Source organism: Marmota flaviventris, chromosome X (assembly GCF_047511675.1).
Source record: "Marmota flaviventris isolate mMarFla1 chromosome X, mMarFla1.hap1, whole genome shotgun sequence".
Classification (NCBI taxonomy): domain Eukaryota; kingdom Metazoa; phylum Chordata; class Mammalia; order Rodentia; family Sciuridae; genus Marmota; species Marmota flaviventris.
This window is the reverse complement of record NC_092518.1, coordinates 97480195-97497477: the sequence shown is the minus strand read 5'-3', so window position 1 is coordinate 97497477 and position 17283 is coordinate 97480195.

Genomic DNA, 17283 nt, shown 5'->3' with positions numbered 1-17283 from the left:
TGCTGTTGATAAACACTGAAACTGCTTTTTTATGTATGCCTAGTCAGTATTTCCTACTGACCTGTTACCATGATTAAGAGAGCTACACTTTCTGTGCTTCATTTTCTATTTATAGAATACCAGGTTATTATCCATTATGAGATTCATGGCATTACCTTGAGTGTTACCTAATAAAATTTATAAAATGTAATCAGCCATGAATATTGATTTAGATCATCAGTGATGACACTGCAACTATCAGAAAAACATAAAAATACCGCTGCAAAGTAAATGACCTTTTATTCTATGTATATATAATAACAAAATAAAATTTATTCAAATGAATATGATTTAAGACTATCTTTGTAGATCATAGATTGTAGGATAGCTCATAGAATCATTTGGAAGCTGAATTTTGACTCATACTACTCATATTACCTGTGATTAACATAGAGACTTAAAAATGCTATATTAATATCACATCATAAATTCTCTTAACTCACCATTTTAAGCTGAGTCCTACAAAATACTAGAAGGGAAGAAAAACTTGTGAATCTTTGAAAACTAAATTAATCTTTAGCTATCCATTCAGCAAAAAGTTATTGAGTACATATTATATGGAAGACATTGAAAACTACCTTTCCATCAGCTTTAAAATGATGATTAAGATGTTCTTTCAATCAATACAGTTATAATACAATAGTATAGATGAGGCATTGTGGCAGAGGCTATTCCTTTCCTCTTAATATAGATTATTCCCATCTTATTTAATAATAAAACTCATATTTTTTACTGGGGATCTGGTCCCTGAGAAATAAAACTGCATTTCCAAACTTCCTTTGCTAAGTGTGTCCATGTAAATGAGTTTTGGCCAATGGTACAAAATAAGTGTCTTGAGGGCCATCTAGGAAGTGAATGTACCTAGAGATAACATGCCCTCTCTTTATTCCTTCTTCTGGCATATGTGATGGCTAGAGCTAAAGCAACTATTCTATACAATGTAGTGGAAGACACAAACTAAGGAAGGTTGGATAATAATGAGGCTATTTTTATTATTTGGTGAAGCTGCATAGTAGGATTGGACTATCTACTGAGGTTCTCTTCCTAGTCATTTAAGGAACCTCCATACTGGTCTTCATAGTGTCTGTACTAATTTACAAACCCACTAAGAGTGTATAAATGTTTCTTTCTCCCTGCATCTGAGACATCATTTATTATTATTTTTATTCTTGATGATGGCCTTTCTAACTGGAGTGAGATGATATTTCAATGTTGTTTTGATATGGATTTTTGATTGCTAAAGCTATAAAATTTTTTTTTTCATACATTTGTTATCCATTTGTATTTCTTCTTTTGAGAAATTCTAGTTAGTTGTTTTCCCAGTTATTGATTGAGATATTTGTTTACTGGGGTTATTCTTGTGATGATTATTTTTGATGTATTAGAGGCCCAGAAAAAAGGTAGAAAGTTAAAGGAACAGATAAAATATATAAAGAAAATCTAACCAAAACTTTTCAAAAAATAAAACTTATAGATTTTTACAGAAAACTTATAGACAAACTGACAAATTTTAAAAACTCCATAAAAATAAGTATAAATAAAATATACTTTAAATGTTTAAATACAAATAGAGAAAAATCTTAAAGCCATCCAGAGAAAAATGATCCATTATATGCATGAAAAATAATAAAAAGAACAGCTGAATTCTCAGCAGATACCTTACAAGACCATGAAAATATGACACCTATGACATCCTTCAAGGAATGCTGGAGAAAAGAATCTTGTATCCAGTGACAATATCTTTTCAAAATGAAGAAAGGAAGATATTTTCAGGTAAATGGAAATTGATTTTGTCATAGCAGGCATAAACTACAAAAAACCCTAAAGGAAATTCAATATGCTCATGGAAAAATGATACCAGATAGAAATGCTCATGTACAGAAAGTAATAACAAGCATAAAAAGGTAAGTATGAAGATAAATTCAGGTGACTTGATGATATGACATTGAGAAATCACGAATTTTAATTATTAAGTAAAAGAAGATATTCTGAAGGTGCTACACACTGTAGGATTCCATTTAACATTTTAGAAGGAAGAAACTATGGAGAGACTAATAAAAAGTCTTTGGTTGCCTGGGGCTACAGAGGTGATAATGAATAGATGAATAACAAAGGATTTTAGGAGCACTGAAACTATTCTATATGAAACTATTTTAGTCATAGGTCATCATAAATTTGTTGAAACCATAGATTGTAGAACACTTAATGTAAACTATGGGGCTTCGTGTGAAAATAATGCATCAGTGTAAGTTCATTGATTATAACAAATGTGCTACTCACCCATGACAGGTTCATGATAGGAAAGCAGTGCATGTGGGGAAACAGAGGATATGTAGGAAAAGTCTATATTTTCTGGTCAACATAACGAGAATGCAAAACTGCTCTAAAAAAACAGTATCTGTTAAAAGAAATTTGAACCTAAGAGAAATGGAATCATATGTCCACAAGAGAATTACATATGGAATTTTATAGCAGCATTTTTAATAACAGTCAAAAAATGGAAGCAACCTAAATATCTATAAATGGAAAAAACATATACAAAATATAGAATCCATACAATTGAATATTATTCAGTTATAGAAAGGAATAAAGCATGGATACAAGCTACATCATGGATAAATTTAAAAACCATTATTATGGGTAAAAGCAGATAGTCACACACACACAAAAAAAAAAAAAAAAAAAGAAAAAAAAAAAAACTACATAAGTAACCTACAGAGAAAGAAAGTTGACTGTGGTTTCTCAAGGCCCAGAGTCGGGGTGGGGATTAAAGGATTGTTAGTTAAGGAGTATGGGGTTTCTTTCTTTTCTTCCTTTTTTTTTTTCCTGTGGTGCTGGGGATTGAACCCAGGGCTTTGTGCTATATCCTTGTGTCCTGGGGTTTCTTTTTGATGTGATGAAAATGTTTTAAGATTGATTGTCTGATGTAGATGCATATAACTGTGAATACCAAAAAAAAAAACCATTCAAATGTACATTTAAATGATGAAATTGAATAGTATATAAATTGTGTTTTGATAAAACTGTTAAAAACGGAATGTAATGTGTCTATATACTTTATGATAAATAAGTTATTAAATAAGTTATATTTTAAAATAAAAAATAGCATTACACATTACTGACAAGAATGAAGCAACTAGAATTCCCATCCATTTTGGTAGAAAATAAAAAATATTACAGGCACTTTGGGAGTTTGAAAATCTCTTATAAAGTTAAATACTTAATTATCATATGTCTAAACAATCTCATTTTAAAGTATTTGTCCAATAGAAATGAAAACATATGTTTCTACAAAGCCTGTAAAGAAAGATTCATAGTTGCTTTATTTATAATGTGAAAATAAGGAAATAACACAAATTTCCATTGTTTTAGTCAGCTTTTTTTGTCTCTGTCATCAAAAGACCTAACAAGAAAAGCATAGAGGAGGAAAAGTTCATAGTTTCAGAGGTTCAGTCCATGTTCAGCAGACTCCATAAATCTGGGCCCAAGATGAGGCAGAACATCTTGGAAGAAGGGCATGGAGGAGGAAAGCAGCTCAGGACACGGCAACCAGGAAACAGGGAGGGAGTTCTGTTCACCAGGGACAAAATATAAATTCTGAAGGCACACCGGCATTGACCTACTTCTCTTAACCACATCCTACCTGCCTATAGTTACTGTCAAGTTAATCACTATCAGTAGACTAATCCACTGATAGGTTGCACCCCTCATAATCTAATCTTCCACATTGCATTGTCTCAAACCTGAGCTTTTTGGGGAAACCACATATCCAAACCATAGCAACCATCAACTTGCAAATGGATAAACCAATTCTTGTACAGCTATCAAATGAATACCATTTTGCAAGTTTCTTTGCAACAAGAAAATAGAGTCTTGAAACCATTATACTAAATGAAAAAACTAGGCTTAAAAAGGTAACATATTGGATGGTTCCATTTATAATTATTCTGGAAAAGGCAAAGCTATCAGGAAAGGATACATTCAATAGTTGCCAGAGGATGGGAATGGAACAAAGTGGTTGAATCTAAATTACAACAAGGAACTTTTGGATGTGATAAAAAAGCTCAATGTTTATATTTTGGTGGTGATTACACAGATATATGCATTTATTAAAAATTATAGATTTGTTCTACTCAAAAGATGAATTTTTAATATATGTATAAACTATTCTTCATTAAGCCTATCTTTTATAAAAATTCATACTAGAACTATTTTTATTAAGTTGTATGAGCAAATCCATTAAAGCAATTTATAATGTATAATTTTGATAAGAGGCTGAAAATCTATGTTTATAAAAGTATTTAAAGGGAGAAATTTCTCAAAATCATAAAAATATTTTATAATAAAAACAAAATAATTGTTAATATTAAACTCAACAAAACCTATATGGAAGAAACTACAAAATTTGGAATCATATAAAATAAGACAAGAATTAATAGAAAGACACCTTTTTCTTAAAAGAAATGACACTACATTGTATAGCTGAACCATTTTTTAAATTAGCATAATAATGTAAAGAAAACAGACCATTTTTTTTCTTTAGCTTTTCAATATCCAAACATTTCAGTGGATGTGTTAGTCAGCTTTTCATCACTCTGACCAAAATATCTGACAATAACACGTTAAAAGAAGAAATATTTATTTTGACTCATGATTTCAGAGATTTTAGTCCATGATTTGACAGTCCTAAGCAAATTATTATTGCATGTTCTTTAAATTGGGAAAGTTAAAAATAATAATAGTACTGTATTTCCTTTGTAATAGGCATGTTCTTATATTGATGGCAAGAATGCAAATTCATTTATACTTTCAAAAGAAAATTTGGCAATGCGGATGAGTTAACTTTAAAAATACATATTTCCCTTGTTCTCATTATTCCATTAATAAGATTTTATTCTAAGAGTCACAAATAAGTATATCCTCATTTTAATATTATTTGTGACACAAAATATATTGTAATGATTAAAAATTATTCTCTTCACTAATATTTGATGGCAATGGAAAAACTCAAGTTATATTAAATGAGAAAATTAAGTTACAAAGTATATGTGCAATTGATGCTAAATGTATTTTGTTATTTTCAGCTATCAAGCTATCATCTTTCTGCTCACTAACAGAATATATACCTTAAATTTAACTGTGGTGACATTTGTGTGGCAAATTAAGGATGATGAATATTGTAGGAAGAGTAAATCCAGTGTGGTTAGAAGTCAATAAAGTATAAACAAAAGAATTACAAAGCATTTAGAAGAGCATAGGTGAGGAGGGAAATAGGTGGTAGGTATTGTCATAGCATTTTATTAACTCTTATTAACTCCCTAGTAGCTCCTAGCATTCTAAGAACAGGTAAGAAGTTGATCGCTCAAGTTTGTGAGTGATCTGATGGTAATGGTGAAAGGTCAAAAGTCTACCTAATTCTAGGGACCATGCAAGGATATCAGTTAAAAGGTTTAGTTGTTTCTAAACTACAAACTTTGTTTCTACAGGCTAGGTAAGAAAGCCAATGAGGTAAAAACATCTATTTTGGTAAATGTGGAAAATACTGTGAAATTGAAAACTATTCGTGGCAGGCATGGTCGCGAATGCCTGTAATCCCAGCAACTTGAGAGGCTGAGGCAAGAGGATTGTAAATTCAAGGCCAGCTTCAGCAACTTAATGATACCTTCAACAATTTAGTGATACTTTGACTTAAAATTAAAAAAAAATAACAATAAAAAGGGCTGTGGATGTAGCTCATTGATAAAGCACCACCTCTGTATTCAATTTGCAGTACAATAAAACACAACTACTCATATATATGGGAAATACTGTGAGATATCAATCATGCCAAGGTGAGATTAAGGGTCACAGATCATGGTGAAGGTATAAGTAGGAGTTAGACTCGGGGGATGAAATGAGTAATACAATGTAATAGTAATATAATCCTAGAGGTAAAAGAGCTTTTTTTTTTATTTAACTTTTTAAAATTTTCATTATGAAAGAGTTTTAGGCTTTTAAAAATGTTGCAAAAATTATAAACACCACTCTTGTGTAACACTTACCTGTATTCTAAAAATGTTAGCATCCTATATAATTAATCAGTTAAATTAACCAAGTCACAAAATTCACATTGATACAATTCTATTATCTAATCTAAAGATCTTATTCAAATATTACCAATTTCCTTCTTTCTTGTTCAGGATCCATTCAAGATCAAGGGATACATCAATTACCACATCTTTAGAGGGGATGAATTTTAATGATGACAATGTACAAGTGCCAGTAGGTGACTAAAATAGACAGGAAATGAAATCACACTGGGGAGGCTGACAGAAGTCCCAGAATATCATTCATTTGTTCATATACTCAACAAGTTCTTTTTGAGTCTCTAAATATGTGTTGGGCTTTTAGTTATATGCTACATGTTGGCAATAGTGGAATAAATATGTTATAGTCTCTACCCTCAAAGAGCTCAAATTATACTCAGATATCAGTGTCTTAATGATTCTTACCAAAAGAAAAGTTCAAAGAGTTTAACAGTTTTATAACTTACCTTTAAATACCTCTAATTAATGTCAACCAAGCCAAGGTCTGTCTTGCTATGTTGTGTGTTTTATACTTTCCTTTGCATATTGTTGGAATTTAATAAAAGTAATGATAATGATCAACATCACAGTCTAAAGATCCAGAGGACACATTTACCACCACCCCCAAATATAAAGAGAGAAGAAATAGGAGTCAATTTTATTCTTCCTATGAGATTTTACATAGAGAAAATTTAATGTTGTGTATCACCATGGGTTGTCATGCTAATAGTGAAACTACAGTTGCATTTCCACATAAATCTCTGCATTCCATGTTAAATAATACATAATAGAATGCTGAAGTGCTTCTGTCTTGAAAGGAAGTGAATTACTAATAGTGCTCCGTGGGTCCTCATTGCCTATAAGATAAAAGCAATTGCTTAGTTTAGCGTTCAAACTTTCTTATAACCTAATTCTGACTTTTCTCAACATTCTCCAATTTTTATCCTGCATGAAAGCCTTTCTCTATTTCAACCAAATACTAATTCACAGCATATCCTGTGCTCTCTCTCTCCCATTGGTACTGCTCATGTAAAATGCAAAAACTTCTTCCTCCGTAATTATTAAGTCACCCATCCTCATATAGTAATTTCACAATATATGTTTCCTGATTAAGTCCCTTGAATATGAAGGAAATAAAACCTTGAGATCATCATTCTAAGAACATTGGTTTTACCCTATCAGCAATTAGAATGTGTTACACACAATGCAAGTAATGAAGACCCTGGGGAATCTTTTCAGGTATTCATATTTGTAAGCTATCCTGGTTGTTTTTGCACAACAAGCACTTTCGTACAGAAACTATAAAAGTAAATGGGTCATAAATGTCTCTTGCAATCTATACTGCATAGTGTTCCCAGGGGTTCATTCTCCTGAGTACTATATGTTATAAAATTATAATACAAATGAGTACAAATAGCACTTCTGGAATATAAAAGGTTGATAACAAATCTAAAAAAGTGCAATCACTCAGGCACCTTCATAGAAATATCAAAAATAATGATTGCTGCAGTGAACATTAGTCCTTCCAAGATCAGAGAAAAAAAATAGACTCAATTATATAGAAAAAATAAAGTATTATTAGATTAAAAAATAACTACTCAAGCAGGTGCCATAGCCTTCTTTAATCTTTCTTTTAGATTTTTTTTCCTATTGTGTGTGTCTATGTGTGTGCACGCACACACGCTGGGGATGGAACCAGGGCTTGCACATGATAGGCAACTGCTATGCTGCCGAGCTACAACCCCAATCCCACATATCTTTCTTTAAAAAACTAATCAGCAAGTTGTGATCCCAGCCCACTCTCAAGAATCAGCCCATGCCTGTTTTGGAGCCACTTTGAATGAATTGGAGTGGAGCCTTACTCTACTACTGTATTACCAGTCTACTTACCAATTCACAGATAATAATGAACTTTTCATTATCAGCATAACATCATCCCAGAAGGTAGCAGCATGTTGATAGGAAATACTTGAATACCTGTCCACTCTGACCCAGCCATAATACACATGAACATGCTCTTTTTCTACACTAGCTACCTCTATTCCTATTTCCAAAAAATGTGGCTATATTGTATGGTGAAAAATCATAATATATAAAATTCATCAGTATGTATATGCGTATTGGAGTTCTCAACTGTTATAGTTCAGGCAGACAGATAGGGTACTACAACCAAACCCCAAACCCATAAAATGATATTTCTTGGTAATATTGTCTATCATTTTTCTTCCTGACAGTCATCACAAAAAAAGGCCATTTTATGCCTTCTCTGTGAATGGCAAATATGTGAATGAAAATTAGCAGTGGAACCTTGATGTTTAAAAACAATGAGAATTGCTATTGAATCATGCATCACTGTCTTTAAAATCTGCATCCAATTTTTGTGATCCAACTTATTCAAAGACTTACTGCAAGGAGAGAAAAGCAGAAGGGACAAAGTAGTTGAGAGCACTCAATCACTGTGATATGGATATTTTTGTTAATTGTTCCTCTGGATTATCTGACAAGTACATTCCCAATGTGACATTTCCAGAAACTACTAGAGCCATAACTTTTCCACATCATCCATGTTAAATGAGAAAAGCAGTGAAATTGATAAGCAAATAAGTCTTTTCTTCCTTAATTTTTAATTTTATTTAATTAACTTAAATTTAAATCCCACATAAATTCCTTCATATCATACATTTAGATATCTAATCTCTCAAAAATGCATTTTTACTATATTATACTGAAGCAATCAAAATTAATTTTTCTATGTGATGATCCAATTGATTCAACACTGTTTATTGAAAAGTCATCATTTTACTTCTCTGCTACAATGGTGCCTACATAAATCCAGTAACTACATGTGTGGCTCCAGTGTCAGAATTGTCTATTCTTCAAACAAGTCTTTGATAGTAAAAATACTTTTCCTTTTTTACCTCAACTTGGATATTACTAAGTATGCTCCTTACTAGAATTTTACAGTCCTTAACTCAACCTCATTCAAATTTATGTAGAGGTTCTCTATTCCATACAAAAGATAAGTTGTTTTTTAAAATATTTATTTAGTTATAGATGAACACACAGTATCTTTACTTATTTTTAATGTGGTGCCTCACACATGCGAGGCAAGCACTTTACCACTGAACTACAGCCGCAGCCCCAAGATAAGTTATTAGTAAAACTAAGAGGTAGATAAAGGTAATTAGTGGTGGCCTCCTTCTTCTCTCCCTTCCCATTTCATGTGCATCTTCTCTCTCAAACACCAACTCTTTCACTTACCCAAAATTTATCCCAAATCCAATTCTGACTCTTTCTTCCTACCAACCACAAAGAAGATGTTCACTCTAAATGCCATATTCACAGTGTCTGGATTACTCTCAGAGAATCAGAAAATCAACATTTTTTAAGATCCAAAACAAAAGATCTAATTACTAAACCAATAGGCTGGTGAAAGAAACATTTCCAAAGAAATTCTGCCCCTAAAATCCTTTTATCTATTCTGACTATATCAAGTACTATGTAAAGAAAAAAAACATTTTACCATGCTAGACACAAAAGTAGCCAATAAATTATTGTTGATTTGCTGTGCATTGCAATTACAATGCCAAGTACCTGAGAGTACATGTCACTTAGTGCTTTGTAACCTTGAATGTCCTAAGCACATAATCATCCTGCCGAACAAAATATTTGCAGTTTGCTTTTCCTCCACTGTGAACAGATAGCAATGTGTGCTGCATTTGCAGGATAATATTTGGAGACTGCAGTCCAGCCTGTGGTCAGTGGAAACGTCAACCTTGAACTTAATGAATCCCAAACAGAGCATTAGCTCACTGAAATGGAAAGGACAGAGTACAATTTTAAGGCTTCATTTGAATTTCAAAAAAAGGGAAGAAAATTACCATCTCTATATAGGCTTTTTACCATGAAACAGCCAATGGAGAATTGCCAGCTCCAGGTTTCACCAATGACAAATCCTGATCTTGGAACTATGTTATCTTCATGAGAAATGCAGTGGAAAGTTTGATGGACTTTTCCTGATGGTTCATGATTCTAATTAATGTTGCCATGAAAACAATCCCTATAACAAGGACTCTTTATACCATATATCTCTTTACTGTTGTCAGGGCCAGAGAAAAACAAAATAAAAAACTACTTTTCTTTGGAATACAGAAACCCATAGGTGATGAAGGACTCCTGTGAAACAATGCAAGAAAATTTAAAGGTGAAATGATTGGGTTATGGCTGTTTTAACCTAACCAGTGCATTCATTCCCAGATAGGGATTAACTGGGTGGTAACTGTAGGCAAGTAGGGTGTGGCTAGAGGAAGAGGGTCATTGGGGGCATGTCTTTGGGGTATATATTTTGTCCTTGTTGAGAGGAGCTCTCCCTCTCTCTCTGTTTACTGGTGCAATGCCTTGAGCCACTTCCTCCACCACACTTTTCTGCCATGACATTTAGCCACACCCTTGGGAAGAGAGTTATAGAGTTGTTTGTCTATGGACTGAGACCTCTAGAACTGTGAGTCCCCAAATAAACTTTTCTTCCTAAATTTTTTCTTGTGGTATATATACAAAATGGACTTTCACTCAGCAATAAAGAATGAAATTTTGGTATTTGCTAGTCAAAGGATGGAACTGGAGAACATTACGCTAATGAAATAAACCAGACTCAGAAGTCTGTTATGCTTGAATTCGGGACCCCCAAAGACCACCAGAGACCCAAGATCGATGCAAGCAGCAAAGAGGTGTTTATTGCGAGCTAGCTCGGTCCTCCGCACGCACACACAGCAACTGGTGATGCTGAGAGGCCCCGAGCCCAGGGTTTGCAGCATTTTTGTACATTTTTGGAGAGGGCAGGGACTTCACATACATCATAGCATCCCTTAGCAAATCATCACACACCGCGGGGAAATCAAATAACAACTCTAAAACATGATTAGCACATTCACTGGCGGGAACAAGTTGGGTAGGGGTGATTGGTCAGTGCAAAAGAGGTATTCGTTTGAACTGATTGGTTTAAGCCAAGAGGGGTGTACATGCTGAACTACATGGTTTCCCAATATGTTATCAACCACCATAAACTACTGGGAGGGTCATCTGGCATCCCAGGTATTTCCCTGTCTCATGCTGATTGGTGGCTGCTAGGGGGCTGCTATGGATCCCCACCTAGCCTGACTGAGTCAGGGACACCTGGCGCAGCAGATCTCTCCTGTTATTTGTAGATAAACAACTTAGCAGGGTGGGAATGTGCCTAGGAGTGCTCTGTGGGATTTTCCAAGGACAAAGGTCATGTCCCTTTCTTGGACAGGCTTTGCTCTGACATAGAGGCTGGTTTTTCAGTCAAGGGTAGAAATCTCTCATATGTGGAAGACAGAAAAGTTTTATAAAGCAATAAAAAATGCAATCTCATGAAAATAGAAGGGAGATCAATAAAGTCCAATTAGGGAATCTACAAGGAGGGAAGAGAAGAAGGCATGAAACATACTGGGGAATGAAATCTACCAAGTTTTGCTATGTCCATGTATTAATATATTACAATAGATCTCTCTTTGGGAATGAGATTGATAAACCATGTCATGTGCATATATGAATATGGCATAATGAATACCCATATTATTTAAAATAATAATACATCAATAAAATGTATTTAATCTGAAAAAACATTTCTTGTCAGGTCTTTTGGTCACAGCAACAAAAAATTGACTAAAACAGAGAGCAAGGTCAATGTAGCTGAAAGTCAACTGATACTACACCTCTAAGATATGCTTAGCTTTCTCAATATGTAAAGGCCTGCTTTCATACCAATTAATGAGTTTGCAAAATAATGTCAGTTTGGACAGGCAGGTATACAACAGTCCTCATGGTGATAAAAAAAAACCCAGTAATAAGACACAGAAATTTTTGCCTGAATAGTATATTGATAAAGAAAATAATTATGTACTATCAAAACAAGACCACACTTTAGACAATTTGTTATTCAAGTTTAATATTTTACCATAGATGAGAGGGATTACCTCTGTCTTATTCAGGATGTCAATCATCACATGCACTATATCTCAATAAATGTGTCATCTTCTCATTCCCAGTTTTCCCTTAAGGATATAGGGGGAAATTACCCAAAGGGGCATCATGCAGGAATCATATTTGACATAACTAAGATTTTATTAATCATCAGTTGATATCCTATCTCAAGTCACTGTAGTACCAACAAGTGATTTCATTAGTTTGGGTGCTCTATTCTGCATTTCTTAAAGCACTTGCTTACTATACTCATCATCTCAATGTTTATCTAGACTTCAGCCCTGTGATGAGCTAGAGCAATGGATTGGAAACCTAAAAAAGAAAATGGAAACTGTGGCAAGTGGGCACCCCCTCTCTAATAGTAAAATAATAGACTTGTAGAGGAGAGGAGATAAGGTATTTTAGGTCAATCATGTACTATAGCAGGCGGGGTTTGAACTACCCAGAAGGGTTCATTTGCTTGACAATGAAAAAGCAGTTGAACTTCAATGTGCTACTTAGACATCTTGTCACACTCATTGAGTCTTTGGGCTTCTGGAAAGGGATAGAACTGAGTTTAGATTCACACACAGAAGGGAGATGCTAGTGAGCTCTACTGCATTTCTTTCTAATTCTGACTTCTCAAATAGGCCATTTGTTGCCTGAGGAGGGTACAATGAAGACAGACTTTCTTTCCCTACCCTCCCTTTTCTCATTTCCTCTCCATTCAAGCAAGGAATATATTTTGATTTGCAGCACAATAAGCAGGTTGTTTAAAATGTGTCCTTTGGCTACACAGCAAAGAAAGGGTATAAGTGAAGGAGGTGGGATGCTAGGGGCAGGAGCAGCGGAAACCTATTTGATCCCAGAACAGTATTCTTTGTAGGGAAGGAAACAGGCAACAGGAATAGTTTCAGCAGAGCATTAGTCCAATTCAAATGTGACAACAGTGAGAAGTGAGTAGATGTGGTATAAAGAACTGCTCTCAGTCATTCTGAACTTTGCCAGCACCTATATCTTATTAGGAATTCATAGAACTCATTGAGGGAGATGTAGAAGGGCCTAGGCAGCCAGGGCAAGATGATGAGTGAGAAGGTCTGGGACAGGCCAGAACAAAGGAGCATTAAGAGGGTCTTCTAGTGAGGTCAATTTCCTGTTTGACAAAAGTGCTCATGGACACAAAATGAGGGACCCAATCAGACAGACACTTCTGGGATTGTGCTCCTAAATGGATGTTCCAATAGAAAAGATAAAACAGATGCATGGACACAGAGGGGGCACCAATCAATAATAGTGAGGAGTGCATGGACAGGGGAGGAGACAAGGAAAGGAGGAAATTCCAGAGACCATGCAAAGAGCAGACCAAAACTCTCCCACTGGATTCCCAGCTCTGCGGTCCCTTCTCTTTAGAGAAGTCTATCTCTGTCACTTTTACAATAAAGAAGCAACCTGCTTCTTGTTTGCTATCTCTGTGTCCTGTTCTTCATTTCTTTGCAGAACACAGACAGGGAACCCAGTACCCATAGAAGGTAACATCAAGATGCATCCAATAGAGTCTCTTTTTCACAATTGCTGTATGCACTGCAGAAGAGGATAGATAAGAGAACTGAAACTAAAAAAAAAAAAAGCTTGTTAATGTGGCCTTTGTACTCTTTCACTTAGCTGTCAAGTTTGGAAAAGTCCTGGGAGAACATTGTGGAATCTCTCACTGTACTGCTTAGGAGGAAACTGGCTAGTTCTAGGAATATTCCTATTAAGGAAAGAGACACTAGAGCACCTTAATTGAACTCCTGCCAGTACTTGTGCCTGTAGATTCCACTCAAAGTATACCTATCCTACAGCATTGCAAATACATCTTCCCAGCTGACTCACCTCTTGACTGTCACCCTCCATAAGTAGAAAAATCACCAATGCTGGAAATTCTATGTGTCAGCATCAGAACATTGTAAGAGTCGTTTGGTGTTTATATGCCCCACAGAAAGAGTCCCACAATATTCTTTTGTGATCTGCCACTGTGTAAAAACCTAAATTCTATGAAAAGTCTCTAAACAAACTGTTTACTTAGTAGCATCAGGGTGAATCTAAATAAGGCCTCACTGAATTAAGCTGATTTTACCTGGAGTGGCACAGGCTTTAAACAACTCCATGTTTTCTCATAAGCTGTTCCAATTTGAGTGGATAATGGGGCACAGATCTAGAAAGGCTTTGTTACCAAATACTGTGGGAGAAGATTGGATTTCTAACTTACATGTATCAGCCAATGGCAGCTGGACCCCAGCCTAGTAGCTCTCCTGAATGCAAAATGTTAAGGATTCTGTAGTGTTTTAACTCATGTCAAAGTCTCAGCTTGGGTGAAAAGGCACACTAATGTTTAGTATTTGGTATCAAAGGGAAAAAAAAAGTACAATTTTTGCCTGGTGTACATGGGTACAGGATATAACCAACACAATAATTTTGGGGAGGGAAAATGTGGACAATGACTATCATTAGTTCTTTAACAATGGAAACAAATAAATTTGGGGTATTTATAAAAGTAGCATTAGAATTAACTTGAACCAGTCAATACTAGGTAAACTGGTAGATGGCCCTTTCTGCATCCCTTTTTCTACCTCAGTGACATGCTCTCTCCTCTGGAACCACCTCAAATGTTTACTGCTGAACCATTCAATTTAGAATTTATCTCAGGGTAATGGAAAGTGCAGTGGACTGTGAAGCAGGAAATTCTGGTACAGATTCTGCTACCAACTAGCTGTGGGGAATTTGAGTAAGTACCTCCCCTGTTCTGGCTCTATTTCTTGCCAGGGAAAAATTAGAATTTTGGATTTGAAAAATCACTAATACCTAACTCTTCTACTACCCAAATCTTAGGATTTTAATATATTGCTCTCAATCGGCCTTATTAATGTCAAATAATCACAGGATTGAAAATGATCATCATAGTCTTGTCCACACACCTACTTGATGTTTGAAATACTATAATACAACACAGATGCCAAATCGCCATGAAGAAATACTTCAGTGCTCAGAAACTTACAATCTATTCTTGTGGGTCTTTCCATCTGTTTATAGCTGAACCTATTAGGAAGTTCTTAAAATATATCAAAATTAAGTATTTCTGTTCATTGAAAGACATTATGGATAAGAGTAATGAGCAGTGAACTGATTAGAAAAAATAATCAAAGTACCTAAAGCTGATAATGATTAATATCAAATATATTAAAAAACTACTAAAAATGATCAAGAAAAATACAGAAATCATATGAGAAAACTGAATAAATTATTCTAATAGATAGTTTACTGGTGAGGAAACCCAAATGGTAACAAATAGTGGAAAAGATGATCTAGTTAATTAATAATCAGAAAAGTGGAATTTGAAATAGTGAATCCTTCTTTATATAACCATTACACTGACCAAAATTTGAGAAGTAAATTACCTGCCATGTATTGGCAAGGAATGCAGGGCTAGATCAGGCCTCTGTGTGATCCAAAGGCCAAATTAAGGCAAAATGTACATCCTGCAAGATAACAATTTTTTTTTTTTACTTTTTTGATGTTTGATTAAAAGAAGAGGAAGGAGGAAGGAGGAAAGGAGATAGAGGAAGAAGACAGATAGAGACCCTATATGACCTGCAAAGCATACATATTTATTATTTGGCGCTTTACAGAAAAAAGTACACTAATTCCTGGGATCTAGGATCCCTTATGTACTTTCTTGAAAGGAACCATTTTATAAAGCAAGATGAAGCTATTTAGTCCAATTACATGCACGTGTACTGTGTGACCCAGAATAAATAATCTCACTGAAGTATAAAAGGAAACATGTCCAAGATATTTACTACAATAATTTTTATGGTGGCAGACAGTTGAAAGGGTACATGATACTCATCACTGGGATATTTGCTAGGTAAAATACCATAGAAATATATTATGGAGATTTTGTAGCATTTAGTAGTATGAAATAGATATATATCTAGCAAATTAGATAAAATTTAACAAACATGTCAGTTAAAAAGGCAATTAAATAGAATGAGATCTATCTCAAAATGCTGCTCATATAAACAAAAAACACAGAAGCATCAAATAACAAGACATGTTTTACAAGTATATTTAAACATTAAAAGATCAGCAAGATAATATGAGAGATGAGAAATAGAACCAGATAAAAACAAACAACAATGGTCTTTGCACGCAGCAGTGACATCAGTGTACTATCAACAGAGGAGATGCCATCCTCCTGAACAGACATGCAATAAGGAAAAAAAAGTTTTTAAAAAACATGGTACATATACACAATGGAATACTACTCAGCTCTAAAGAGAAATAAAATTATGGCATTTGCTGGTCAATGGATGGAACTGGAGACTATGATGTAAAGTGAAATGAGCCAATCTCCAAAAAACAAAGGCTGAGTATTTTCTCTGATATGTGGATACTAACTCACAATAAGGAGGGCAGGTAGGAAGTAGAAGTACTTTGTATTAGACAAAGGGGGATGAAGAAAAGTGAGGGGGAATGGGAATAGGAAAGATAGTAGAATGAATGGCCATAACTTTCCTATGTGCACATCATGTGCAACCAGAAGAGTGGTATTTATATTCCATATATGTATAATATGTCAAAATATATTCTATTATCATGTATAACTAATAAGAACTAGAAAAATAAATCCTTGAACCAAAAAAATTCTTAAAACAGGATGAATTATTTCTCTATGTAACTTCTATCCACTTTGGTCCCAGTTGCATGCTCTATCACTCAAAACAAGTATACAATCTTTCTTTTAAACATGCTTGTAACAGTTCTTACATCCTCAGGCCCTCATTTTTCTTTTTATTTTCTTTTTGAATTTTTTTATCTTCAGTGTTTTTTTATTTATATATGACAGCAGAATGCATTACAATTTTTACTAAACATATAGAGCACAATTTTTCATATCTCTGATTGTATACAAAGTATATTCACACCAATTCATGTCTTCATGCATGTACTTTGGATAATAATGTCCATCACATTTCACCATCATTAATAAACCCATGCCCCCTCCCTTCCCCTCCCATCCCTCTTCCCTATCTAGAGTTCCTCTATTCCTCCCATGTTCCCTCTCCGTACCCCACTATGAATCAGCCTCCTTATATCAAAGAAAACATTCAGCATTAACATTCAGTTTTATTGGGGGATTGGCTAATTTCACTTAACA